We start from the raw sequence: 12557 nt of genomic DNA, 5'->3' as shown, positions 1-12557 counted from the left end.
AGTTCTTTTGGTATAGTTGTTTTATCCATGTTGAAAATGTGACCCAGTAAAAGTGATAGATTAAAAATAAATGAAAAAGTACTCAATTCTAGTTTTGCTATCAAAAAAAAAAAAAAAATAACAGGTATACTGAAATCTAGTTTACATACCATACAATTCACTCGTTTAAAGTATATAACTCAGTGGTTTTTAAAATATTCACACAATTGTGCAACCATTACCACGATTAATTTTAGAACATTTTTATTACATTATAAAGAAATCCTGTACCCTTGAGCAGCCATTTGTCATTTCTTCCCCAACCCCCAACCCTAGCCAACCACTAACCTACTTTCTGTCTTTGTAGATTTGCCTGTTTTGGACATTTCATATAAAGTTATTCAGTATGTGGCCTTTTGTGATGGGCTTCTGCCACTGAGCAAGTTTTCAAGGTCTGTCCATGAAGTAACATTTATCAGTACTTCATTCCTTTTTTTTTTAAATTTTAGTACATTTTATTTATTTTTTAAATTAATTTATTTCTTTTTTAACTTACTGGTTGTGTTGGGTCTTTGTTGCTGTGTGCGGAGAGTAGGAGCAACTCTTCACCATGGTGCGTGGGCTTCTTGGTGCGCGGGCTTCTTATTGTGGTGGCTTCTCTTGTTGTGGAGGATGGACTCTAGGCATGTGGGCTTCAGTAGTGGCGGTGCATGGGCTCAGTAGTTGTGGCTCGTGGACTCTGGAGCACAGGCTCAGTAGTTGTGCTGCACAGGCTTAGTTGCTCTGTGGCATGTGGGATCTTCCCAGAGCAGGGATCGAACCCATGTCCCCTGCGTTGGCAGGTGGGTTCTTAACTACTGTGCCACCATTCCTTTTAATGGCCAGATAATATTCCATTTTAATGGATATACCACATTTTATCTATCAGTTGCTGGACACCTCAGTTATTATGGCTATTATGAATAGACACTTTTAGGTTATTGTGAGTAGTGCTTCTGTGAGCATTTGTGTACAAGTGTTTGCATGGACATGTTTTTGTTTTTTGTGGCTATATATACCTAGGAGTGGAATTGGTAGGTTTTATGGTAACACTGTTGAAGAACTGCCAGCCTGTTTTCCAGAGCACCTGCTCCATTTTACAATCCCACCAGCGTTGTATGAGGATTCTAGTTTCTCTACATCTTTTGCTATTTTGCTGTTTCTGTTACTTCATGTGTTGAATATAGCCATCCTTGTGTGTGTGAACTGTTACTTTATTGTGGTTTTGGTTTGCATTTCTGTGATGACTAATGATGTTGAGCATCTTTTTATACTTGTTGCTTATTGGCTTATCTTTGGAGAAATATCTATTCAGGTCTTTTGCTCATTTTTAAATTGGGTTGTTTTATTATTATTGAGTCGTAACAGATTTTATATATTCTAGTAGATACAGGCTCTTGTCAGGTATATTATTTGCAAATATTTCCTCCCATTGAATGAGTTATCTTTTCACTGTCTTGGTGGTGTCTTTGCAGCACAAAGGTTTTTAATTTTTATGAAGTCCAATTGATCTTTTTTTTTTTTTTTCCTTTTGTTGCTTGTTCTCTTGGGTCATATATAAGAAACCATTGACTTGTGCAATGCCTGCAAACAGCAGCCTCCTCAGTATTGTATGTAGCCTGTTGCCTGTACAGGTTGCCCTAAGGGACCTTGGAGACAGCCCTTTCCAGGGGACATTCATGACTGGCATGCTGCCCCCAGTCTAGGCTCCAGACAGGTATGTGCAGTGCCTTCAGAAAGCCCCAGGGCACAGTGGCCAGGGTCCACATTGGCCAAGTCATAATGTCCATCCGTATCAAGCTGCAGAACAAGGAGCGTGTGATTGAGGCCCTCCGCAGGGCCAAGTTCAAGTTCCTTGGCCGCCGGAAAATCCACATCTCCAAGAAGTGGGGATTTACTAAGTTTAATGTGGATGAATTTGAAAACATGGTGGCAGAAAAGCAGCTCATCCCGGATGGCTGTGGGGTCAAATACATCCCTGATCGTGGCCCCCTGGACAAATTGTGGGCCCTGCACCCATGAGAGCCTTGGTGCTGTCCCCTCCTTACTCGTGCCCATAAATAAATCCTACTTTCATGTCAAAAACAAAAAAACAAAAAAAAACATTGATTATTCTAAGGTCATGTAGATTTATATCTATGTCTTCTTTTAAGATTAAAAATTTTTTAGCTCTTAAATTTTGGTCTTTGATCCATTTGGAGTTAATTTTTATATGTGGTATGAGGTAGGGTCCAGAGGCATTTTTTGCATGTGGCAGTTCAGTTGTTCCTGCACTATTTGTTGAAAAAACTTTTCGTTCTCATTGGATGGTCTTGGCACCCTTGTCAAAAATTATTTGACCATAAATGTGAGGGTGTATTTTTTGACTGACCGTTCTGTTCCATTGCTCTACATGTCTGTCCTTTTGCTAGTAGTACCACAGTGTAAAGATTACTGTAGCTTTGCAGTAAGTTTTGAAAATGCGACGTGAGTCCTTCACTGTTTTTTTTACCCCCTAAGATTGTTATGGCTGTTTGGAGTTTCTGCACTTCCATATGAATTTTAGGATTAGCTTGTCAATTTCAGCAAAGAAGATAGCTGAGATTTTGATAGGGCTTTGCCTTGAATCAGTAGATCAGTTTTGAGAGTAGTAACATGTTAATGTTAAGACTTTTCATTCAGGAGTATATGGTATCTTTCTGTTTATTTAGGTCTTTAATTTCTTCAACGTTTTGTAGTTTTTTAGAGTATTAAGTTTTGTACTTTTTGTTAAACTTATTGTTGATGCTATTGTAAATGGAATTGTTTTCTTAGTTTCATTCTTAAATTGTTCACTGCAAGTGTATACGAGTACAACAGATTTTTTAATATATTGATCTTATATCTTGCAAACTGCTAAACTCATTTACTGGTTCTAATAAAATTTTTAGTGGATTCCTTAGGATTTTCTATGTACAGGATTTTATCATCTGCAAATTGAGGTAGTTTCACTTTTTTCTTTTCAAGGTGCATGACCTTTATTTCATTTTCTTGCCTAATTGTGCTGGCTAGACCCTCTAGTCAGTGCCAAATAGAAGTGGTAAGAGCAGACATTTTGTCTTGTTTCTGATCTTAGAGTGAAAGCTTTCTGTCTTTCACTGTTAAGTATGATGTTAGCTGTGGGTTTTTCTTAAATGCTCTTTATCAGATTGAGGAAATTCCCTCTGGTTTGTTGAGTGAATTCTGTTGTTATTTACTTGGATGACTAAATAAAAAGTTACTTTTAAAAAAGACTCTTGAATGTTTAAGAACCTCTTGGTAGTACTGTTGGAGCTCCTATAAGAACCAGTCTGCAGGGTGGTAAAATTGAATGTGTACTGTCAGAATTCATTTACTGTGTGGTTGGGCCTTAGCAATTGTATTAAATGACTTTTTCATTTTCAAAAAGATAGAGAAGAAAATTGTGGTAAATACAGTATAGTTTATTGCTTAACGTTTTGAACGCTAGAACACTCCATGGTTGCAAAATTTAAAGGATGAAATACATAAGAAGAGTACATATGCAATGACAACAACTCCAAGCTGAAATTGGTTGTCTGTTAACCATACTAAGTTAATTATTATCTGCGTAATAGAGTGAATGATAGCGGCATGGTTATTGACGTATTAATTCAGATGGAAAGTTGAATTTGTATAACTTGTCACTTAAATAAATGGGAAACGAATATGCCTTGGTATAGGGTCTGACATATAATTACCTGTTGATAAGTGTCAGTTCCTTTTTATCCCTCTAAGGTGTATTGTTTCGTTAATAAAAAGGGGAATTTATAATATAGAAAAAGTATAAAGCATGCCTGGGAATAATAAACACCAAATTTAAGATTATGCTTATCTTTGTGTTAAGGAGTTGGGGATGGTGAAGGAGGAGCATGCTATCTTGTAGTGTTACACAGGACTTTGTTTTTCATTTCTTATCTGGATAATGGCTGCACGTATGTTCATTATATAGACTTTATATCTTACTGCATGTTCACTGTATTTCATAATGAAAAATAAATTTTGAGAGAGCATCAGTATAGCTAGACATTCATAAAATAATACAAAATCTGAGCTAGAATCGAACTTGGCAACCATCTGGTCTAACCTCCTCAGATTTACAGTTGAGTGACATGAAATCTAGAGAGTTTAGGTGATGTATCCTATGACAACTGTAATGTTAATGTTGGAACATGGAGTAGATTTAGTTTTGTTAGTTTAGAAATCTTTGTTGTGCTAAGTTTTTATAATTATGTATTTTTGAGGTGTGGTAGATTATATAGTTGACTGTTACTCTTTTTCTGGTAAGATTGTATATCCCTGCCTTTTGCTATGTGACATGAAGTATTTCTCCATGAGAGTCTTTTTTCTTCTCTGCCCTCTTAATGTCTAACTTGGCTCTAGCCAATGGACTGCGAGTGAAAGTGGTGCATACTTTGTCGAAGAAAAAGCTTTAAAAACCATTGTATGATTCTGTCATTGTGGTCGTTTCTCTCTGCCACAAGACCTAGAATTGCAGGGGGTGGGGAACAGTTGCTGCTTCTTCAGCCTATGACCTAGAATGAAGAATCTTAGTTATTAGTCAATAAATTTTTTTTTTCTTATTGCATTATTACCTAGTGAAAGCTGACTGACACAGAAAGCAAGCTCTCCAATCTTTCTCCTTAGGTTGGGTCAATAAGAAAAGTAAGAGCTATTTCCTGGCATTTGAAGGATTTACATCTTTCAACTTGTCCTAAATCATTCTGGGTGTTTTAATTCATCCAAATAAAGTGTGAAAAATTTTGGATAAGTACTTCTTAAATTCTTGAGGAAATAAAATACATGGCCTTCTGTAACTACTCATTGCTGCTTAGGTGCTGTTGGAGTTTGGTGAGTGGGATAAGCTAGTGGGTAGGGCCCTGATGGATAACTGGCTAATTTTCTAAGTGGGTGTAATTTGATAAGTGTGTTCTAAAATTGCATTTGTTGGATCAGGTCAGTTAATTTCACTTTGCCTATATAACAGAATGATCCCCAAAATGCACTTGGAGAAGTGATTTTAAGGTATCTTGCATTTTTTTTCATGTAGACTACCTTAGAATTTCTCAAAAGATCCATATATCAATGAATACAACAAGTTAGACTGTAGTGACCATTCTGGTTTGATGTGCATAACCAATATTGATTTGCTTCGGCTTTGCCCAAGCAATTGCTGGTAAAGCAAACTCCCTGTTTCCTTAGTTGCTGATTACTTTTAAACATTTAGTTAGGGGATATTCCATTACACATTTTGATATCCCAGATGATGTCATTAGGTTGATGACAGGCAGAAGGGGTTATTTGTTGCATCAAATATTATGAACATTTAATACCTTACTGAACTTGTGAGTATTAGGTAAGGAACAGATTTCAGCAATTAGTTTTTTAAAAGTGTGGTAGGACAGCTATTGACAGTGATTTTTATGCATTTGAGAGAAGAACCATAGCATAGTAGAACTGAGGAACTGTGAACTATAAGGGACTCAGGATTCTTAAGTAAATATTGACAGTGCTTTGTGAGTGATTGGGAGAGAGAAGTTTGGAAACAAGATGAAAATTTTTATGGGATTTTTAACAGAAGTGGCGGTTTTGTTTTACTACAGTTTTAGAAAAATAATTACTGTCAGAGATGACAAGATATCCAGTATTTAAGATAAAAATTTAGAAAGTCTGTATACTAAATTTGAGCAATAAGTATAAAGAGGATGAATCACTGCACTAGCAGTTTCACCAGTCTTCATTAATGGGCAGTAAACAGTATGCAGATTATTAACATTTACTGTGCAACACACTGATTATTCTTTATGGTTTTATGTCCAAGACTATTGCAGAATTTTCAAGTAAAATTTAGGAATGCGAAGTAAAATCACACAGTTCTTAACTGAGAATGGGATTCTTAAAGAACTCAGCAGCAGAGTTGCATTTCTACAGAGGCTAGGAATCTTCGACATAAAGTGATTATTTAAAAGTAAGCCATTTTTAGTGAAGCCTATTGACTAATGTTTATTAAGCCATTTAACAGAAACTCAAATCTGAATAAAAATTATTTTCAGCATCTCATTATTCAGAATAACATTATAGTAAAGTCAGTTAACAGCATGAATTTAATTGGAATACCTATGTCAAAGATAGAAGTGTCGAGTCCACTTAAGTGGCTTTGCTTAACGTTTTGCAAGTTTTTGCTAAAGTTTTATTTTTAAATATACTTCATCAAGTATCCATACTTTGAATTAATATAGTGTTTGTGTGTGTCTGGGCGCCTTTTTGGCCCAACAGTCCTGGTACTTACTATTGTTTTGTTAGTTAAGGCAGTTCTTGGAAAACAGTCGTATAGATCCTTGTTTATTTAATCAGAAAAACCCTACCATAGACCTGTTATTGAAACAAAGAATCTGGGGGTATATTATGAATATGTGTCAATTTCATCGTTCACCTTTAATTTCACACCGTTTGGATTCTTGGGAGAGCACTTGCCCTCATCTGCTTCCCTTGTTGCCGGGCAAGGTACGTGATGCTGATGTCTGATTGGTTTAGGCAACTACGGCTTTGAGCCAATCAGACAGTGAATTTCAGTTCTCTCACAGGACTGAAGCATTCAAGCAGCTGCTGATTTATTTTTCCTGTGGGGAGATTATATAAACTAAGAGTATGGCTGCAGCAAGCTCCCTCTTGGGTATGTTGGAAAAATTACAAGGTTCATCTGTAATTGAAGGAGAAGAAAATGAGGTTTATTTTAAAAACTTGTTTATTACTAAGAAAATTTGATAGGTAGTGAATTTGAGAAAAAATATTCTGATGACAGATTTCCTATTTTTATTTTATAATTTTACGTTTAAAGGACTGTAGAATGATGTAATATAGGAAAAATTTCCCTTGACTTTACATGAATATTTATTATGTAATATACACATTTGTTTTATTTTTTCAAAAGGGGAGAGCTTATAACCTTTTTGTAACCTGCTGCCAAGGGCAGTTAAGGAGAAAAGAATATAGTAATTGTACTTACAGCACTTAATACAGGTTATCAAGAATCACATTTTAATTTCAATAGATGCGTCAAACTAAGTCAGTTTAGTGCAGTAGACAACAAAACACCTTATAATGCTATCCATAGTAAACCTTTGGGTCCAGAATACAATTAATTTTTGGAATTGGAAATCTATAACAATAGAGATGGGGGGGTAAGAAAATAACCTTGTTATTTAGATTTAAGATTTTGCAGGATTTTTAGTATAAATGTTTTATAAACATTAAGGACTATGGAATTTTAAAAAGAAATTTACATTTGAATTATGCAGATTCTAACCCACTGTGCAGAAAAGTATATTCTTGTTATGAATTGTCCATGTTTGACTCATTTCCCAGATAGGGAATGGGTTTATATTTCTGGAAACATTCTTTAAATGAAAATAAGATTTATACCGTTTATCTTATTTTAATTTATTTATGTGGTATTTTTAATGTATATTATGGATTTAGAATTTTATGCAATTATGTTCTAGATTACTTTTATCAGACAAAGAACCTCACTGAAGTGTTGAGAATCCAGGTTTTAACTATGTTTTTCTGACCTTATTGTCTGTCTCCTGTTGCTGGGCAGGAATCAGAATGCTGGCTACTGATTGGCTGAGTTTGTGAGCAGCTCTTAAACAGCCACTTAAATTCTTGAGCTTTTTGAGCAGGCAGATTGTAGGCTAAGATATTACAGTTTTTGGTTATGCTTCCTTTTGTTGTCTCATAGCTATAATCTCTTTGCTAGAAAGAAGAGTGTGAAAGGAGTGGGTGGAGGGGGATGAAGCAGAGAAGAAAATAATGGTTTCACTTAAAGAAGAGGAGGCTTACTGGGCTTTCCTTAAAAATAATATACCCCAAATTTGAAAAAAAAAATTCCAAGGCATAGAGACTTATTTGCAGGTAACACACCCTTTGTGGATGTTTAAATATAAATTCCTTAAGTAAAGGTGAAATCCTTGTTAATGCAGTAGAAAAAAAAATTTGTTGTTGTTTTGTTGCTGTTGTTGTTTTTAAAGTGGTGGTGTTTCCCCAGAGTTCTTGAATCTGAATATATAAAGTAAGGACTTAAAAACATTTTTTTCTTAGTATCTTCCTCATGAAAAAAATGTTTTCAGGAGAAAGTAGTTCATCACGTTTTACACATTTACTTCTAGATATGGCAGACGTTTTCTACTGTAAAATACAAATGCTTTTTCCTGTGAAAATAAATTACAGTCTTGTGAGAGCTTCGATTCTAGTGTTGCCACCTAAAAAAGTAGTATTTCTTTTGGGGAATAGTTTTGTGAATGGCAGCTCAGTTCCAGATGATGGTATTTAAAATGATCTTTAGAAATGTTTTGTTCTGGTAATACAGTCATGGAGACTTATTTGCAGGTAACACACCCTTCTCTAAGGTGTGACTTTCTTAAATATACATTGCTTATGCAAAATAGATTTTTAAAACCTTACTGCTGATTGGTTTGCATAGATATGGCTGAACTAGTTTGAACTGGTTGTTCATGCTATTTCCTTATTGCTGTCTGTTATTCATTATACTTAGAACTCATAAAAAATCTTGTAAATGGCAGTAGTGTGCGCCCTTGTGGGTGTAGATGGTAGTTATTCTGTAATTCTTTGTATAGGTAGTCCTTTATTTTACTGAATTGAAGGGCAGTTTTGTTGATAAAATCAGCTTGCTTCAATAACGTTTATTTTTATTAATTGTTACTTGGTGGAGGCAGTTAACACTGAACGTGATGTTTGCATGTTGGATTTTCTAATTCATATACAAAATACCAAAAGTATTTAAGAGAAATTTGCTTTAGATTCTCCAGTTTATGCCTAAAACCATTCTGAATATACATAGACAATTATGATAATAACATATACTGAGCGCTGACTACCTTCTAAGTGCTTAATGTATAGAATCTCATTTAAGCATTACTACAACCTCTGTGTCAGATACTGATATTCCCTTTTTAATGTGGCTGAAACTAAACATTGAAATGCTAGATAACTTGCCCTGTGTTACATAGTAAGTACCTGGGAGAGCTAGAATGCAGATCCATGTTTCTGCTTGCAGAATTCATGTTCTTAATGGGATTACTAAGAATTATGAAAGTACGCTTTTTTTTTTGAAGGGGAATGTTTGCTTTTAATGCATCTGGCAGTAACTGCCAGTTATGCATATAATAGTTGAAAAATGTGGCTGTTATGAGGTCAAAGTCTTAAAGAATTGCAGTTCAGTATTTGAAAATATTTAATGGGTGACCATATTCCTTCTACTGTAAACTTAATCATTTTGCATGTTAGGAGTCAGCAAGGAAAAGTGACTACAAACTTTGCATTGTATCTTTGCAGAAATTTTTTCAGATAGTATAAGTTTTGAATGGATGGTAGGTAGGAAAAATTTTGAAGTTAAAATTTTAGCTGCAGTTAATAACTCTTAAAATAGTGCCTATGAGAATTTCATATTGACGTGTCTTCTCAACTTTACGGTAATTTTTGTAAATTGTTTTACTCGGCTCCATAATTTGAATTAAAAGCCTAGAAAGACTAAGAAATATAAGTACTTAGCTTAAAGTAAGAGAATTAATGCAGATTTTATACCACAGTCTGGAAGTGCTGTGACAAAGTGGTTGGTTTTCAAGCTTTATTGGCCTCCAGCAAATAGGCTGGGCCATAGTTTTATGCCTTTCAGCTAGAGGAACAATGGAACACAAGGAACACACCTGTAACTTAAGAAGTTGGGTTTATTATTTGTTTCAGTGAGAGCGAATGCTTACATTGGGGAAATAGTGAGGCATATCAGTAGGAGGATGTTAGAAAAAAACCTGGTAAAGGATTTAGTTATAGTATAGGCTGGATTTTGGGGGGGAGGGTTTGAGGCAGTAGAGCCTTACTTTGGATTAGGTGCTATCAGAAAGCAGGGGCAATTCTATGTTTAGTTATCTCAGTAGCTGATATCTGTTGGGAGGACAGACTACGGTGAGGATAAAGCTACAGTTGATAAAAAAGTGTAGCTATCACTTATTTAGTCAGAGAGGAAGGTGTTTAGTATTTTATGGGTTGCTGGGTTGCACAGTGACCTTGTCTAATTTGAATGTTGAGATCATTTTATGTCCAACATGGCTTAGCTATAAGCATCATATCAGTTTATAATAACACTGAGGCTTGAGCCTTAGATAAGTTCCCAGACTTTAGAGGCTACTTTTTTCCCTTCTCCAACCAAAGCAAGTATATCCTAATATCATTCCTACTGATAATAGTGATGTTAAGTGAATATCCAATGTAAAATTAATATTCTTAATTCCTGTATATCTTAGTCTTTAAAGGATGTTTGTTTTATTCCACTGTAGACTGGCAACATTGTCTTTCTCTTGGACCAAATATTTTGTTTGCCTTACTGCACTGGCCAGATGTTAACAGAGAAACACTGAGAGGGAACATCCTTATCTTAGTTCTGATCTTATTTTACCATTAAGTATGATATCTGCAGTTTTCTTTGTAGATAATCTTTATTAGATTTGAGTTGTTTCCTTCTATTAAATTTCTGAGAGTTTAATTATGAGTCAGGGTTGAATTTTGTCAAGTGAATGAGTATTCTTTGTCTCTGGAGATGATCTGTTGCTTCTTTTTACCCTCTATGCTTGAAAAAATTTTTTTTTCTTAACTAACATAAATGTATTGTCTTACATTTCTGAAAGTTAGAAGTCTGAAATCAAGGTGTTGACAGAGCCATGCACCCACTGAGGAAGCTAAGGAAGGATCTGTTCCACACTTCTCTCCTAGCTGTGGCTTGTGGCTGATTAACTCGTTTTCACAGTGTTCTCCCATGTGTGTGTCTGTGTCCAGATTTTTCCCTTTTTATAAGGACACTAATCATACAGAATAAAGGCCCACCCTAAAGACCATATTTTAACTTGATTATCTCTGCAAAGACCCTATTCAAATAAGCTCACAATTTGAGGAATTAGGGCTTAGGGCTCTTATATATTTTTTATCAAGTGGACATCTTGGTTGGGCTTTAATTAAAATAAAGCCATAAAGCTTTGTGACTCACTCATAAATCTGTATTGCTTGATTTTTTAATATGAAGTTGACCTTGTATTTTTTTAATGAGCTTCACAGGGCCATAATGTATTACCTTTTAAAGAAACATACTTTTAAATAACACACATGAAAGAAGAAATTACAATGAAAATTAGAAAATATTTTAATAGAACAACAATAAAAATATGACATTAAAATGTGAGATGCAGCTAAAGCAGCACTTGGAGGGAAATTTATAGCTTTACCTGCATATATTACCAAAAAAAGGGGAAAGATTAAAAATTAATGATTAATGTTTAGCATGTTGAGAAACTGCCACACTGTTTTTCCAAAGCAGCTGCACCGTTTTACAATCCCACTGCCATTGTAGGAGAGTTTCAGTTTGCCTACATTCTTGCCAACACTCAGTATTTTCTTTGGTATAGCCATCCTGGTGTGTGTGAGGTGTTATCTCATTTTGGTTTTCATTTGCATTTCTTTGGTGGCTAAATGATGTTGAGTATCTTTTCATGTTTATTGCTTATTGGCTATTTGTGTATCTTTTTTTTTCTTTTTTTTTTTATCTTTTTTTATTTGTGTATCTTTTAGAGAAATGTCTATTCAAGTCCTTTGCCCATTTTTTTAATTAAATTATATTTTTTATACATCTTTGTTGGAGTATAATTGGTTTACAATGTTTTGTTAGTTTCCACTGTACAACCCCATTTTTAAATTGGATTTTTTTGTTGTTATTTTTCAATTGCAACAATATTTTATAATTTCTAGATGCAAGACTGTTATCAGATACATTATTTGCAAATCATATACAGTAAAACATCAGTTTGTGAGCATAATTCGTTCTGGAAACATGCTTGTAATCCAAAACACTTGTATATCAAAGTGAATTTCCCCCTAAGAAGTAATGGAAACTCAGATGATTCGTTGCACAACCCAAAAATATCCATATAAAAATGATTACAATACAGTAATATAATACAAAATAATAAAGAAAATACAAAATATAAAGAAAAATAAACAAATTAACTTGCACTTACCTTTTAAAACCTTCGTGGCTGGTGTGAGGGAGACAAGAGAGAGGAGGGTTATTGTGTAGGACGACTTTCACTATTACTAACGGAATCACTGCTATCTATTGACTCACTGGAATCTTTTTCTTTTCATGCAGCTTTAGCAAGGAACCTATCCAATGACACTTGATTTTGCCTTCTTTTAAGGATTTCGTGGAAATGTGACATTGCATTGTCATTAAACAGATTCATTGCTCGCACTGCTACAGCCTTATTCGGGTGGTGCTTTTCTACAAAATTTTGCACTGTTTCCCACATTTTACACATCTCCCTAATCTCATTTGAAGTGAGGGATTCCTCCGCCTTTTTGTCCTCCTCGTCTGCAGACAAGATCTCTCCCATAACCTCTTGCTGTTGCTCGAGATGCAGAACCATCAGTTCATCAGCGGTCAGCTCCATTGGCTTAGTTGT

General features: G+C 34.8%; 1 protein-coding gene and 1 pseudogene across 4 annotated transcripts in view; both read left to right on the top strand.

The window, feature by feature from the left end:
- The window catches only part of ATF7IP (activating transcription factor 7 interacting protein), a 179999-nt gene that overhangs the window by 41118 nt on the left and 126324 nt on the right, over positions 1–12557 (top strand). The gene's annotated exons all lie outside the window — the stretch shown is intronic.
- Positions 1553–1680, top strand: LOC130834208 (small nucleolar RNA SNORA70; annotated as a pseudogene).

The sequence above is a fragment of the Hippopotamus amphibius genome, chromosome 12 (assembly GCF_030028045.1).
Source record: "Hippopotamus amphibius kiboko isolate mHipAmp2 chromosome 12, mHipAmp2.hap2, whole genome shotgun sequence".
Taxonomy (NCBI): Eukaryota; Metazoa; Chordata; class Mammalia; order Artiodactyla; family Hippopotamidae; genus Hippopotamus; species Hippopotamus amphibius.
Note: the sequence above shows the minus strand (reverse complement) of the source record. Positions and strands in the feature narration are given on the sequence as shown.